General features: G+C 35.6%; 1 protein-coding gene across 1 annotated transcript in view; it reads left to right on the plus strand.

Annotated features, from left to right (window-relative positions):
* Nucleotides 1–1,271, plus strand: part of USH2A (Usher syndrome 2A (autosomal recessive, mild)) — a 939,168-nt gene that overhangs the window by 473,116 nt on the left and 464,781 nt on the right. The window lies entirely within an intron of this gene.

The following is a 1,271-nucleotide window of genomic DNA, read 5'->3' on the forward strand; positions in this document are numbered from 1 at the left end:
CAACTTTACTATAATCATTGATTAGTTCTAGTAATTTTCTGGTGGAGTCTTTAGGGTTTTCTATGTAGAGGATCATGTCATCTGCAAACAGTGAGATTTTTACTTCTTCTTTTCCAATTTGGATTCCTTTTATTTCTTTTTCTGCTCTGATTGCTGTGGCCAAAACTTCCAAAACTATGTTGAATGGTAATGGTGAAAGTGGGCACCCTTGTCTTGTTCCTGACTTTAGAGGAAATGCTTTCAATTTTTCACCATTGAGGATAATGTTTGCTGTGGGTTTGTCATATGGAGAAATATACCATGTTCATGGATTGGAAGAATCAATATAGTGAAAATGAGTATACTACCCAAAGCAATTTATAGATTCAATGCAATCCCTATCAAGCTACCAACGGTATTCTTCACAGAGCTAGAACAAATAATTTCACAATTTGTATGGAAATACAAAAAACCTCGAATAGCCAAAGCTATCTTGAGAAAGAAGAATGGAACTGGAGGAATCAACCTGCCTGACTTCAAGCTCTATTACAAAGCCACAGTTATCAAGACAGTATGGTACTGGCACAAAGACAGAAATATTGATCAATGGAACAAAATAGAAAGCCCAGAGATAAATCCATGCACATATGGACACCTTATCTTTGACAAAGGAGGCAAGAATATACAATGGATTAATGACAATCTCTTTAACAAGTGGTGCTGGGAAAACTGATCAACCACTTGTAAAAGAATGAAACTAGAACACTTTCTAACACCATACACAAAAATAAACTCAAAATGGAGTAAAGATCTCAATGTAAGACCAGAAACTATAAAACTCCTAGAGGAGAACGTAGGCAAAACAGTCTCCGACATACATCACAGCAGGATCCTCTATGACCCACCTCCCAGAATATTGGAAATAAAAGCAAAAATAAACAAATGGGACCTAATTAAACTTAAAAGCTTCTGCACAACAAAGGAAACTATTAGCAAGGTGAAAAGACAGCCTTCAGAATGGGAGAAAATAATAGCAAATGAAGCAACAGACAAACAACTAATCTCAAAAATATACAAGCAACTCCTACAGCTCAATTCCAGAAAAATAAATGACCCAATAAAAAAATGGGCCAAAGAACTAAATAGACATTTCTCCAAAAAAGACATACAGATGGCTAACAAACACATGAAAAGATGCTCAACATCACTCATTATCAGAGAAATGCAAATCAAAACCACTATGAGGTACCATTTCACACCAATCAGATGGCTGCAATCCATAAATCTACAAG

Source organism: Bison bison, unplaced genomic scaffold (assembly GCF_000754665.1).
Source record: "Bison bison bison isolate TAMUID 2011002044 unplaced genomic scaffold, Bison_UMD1.0 scf7180017864325, whole genome shotgun sequence".
In the NCBI taxonomy this organism is placed as follows: Eukaryota; Metazoa; Chordata; class Mammalia; order Artiodactyla; family Bovidae; genus Bison; species Bison bison.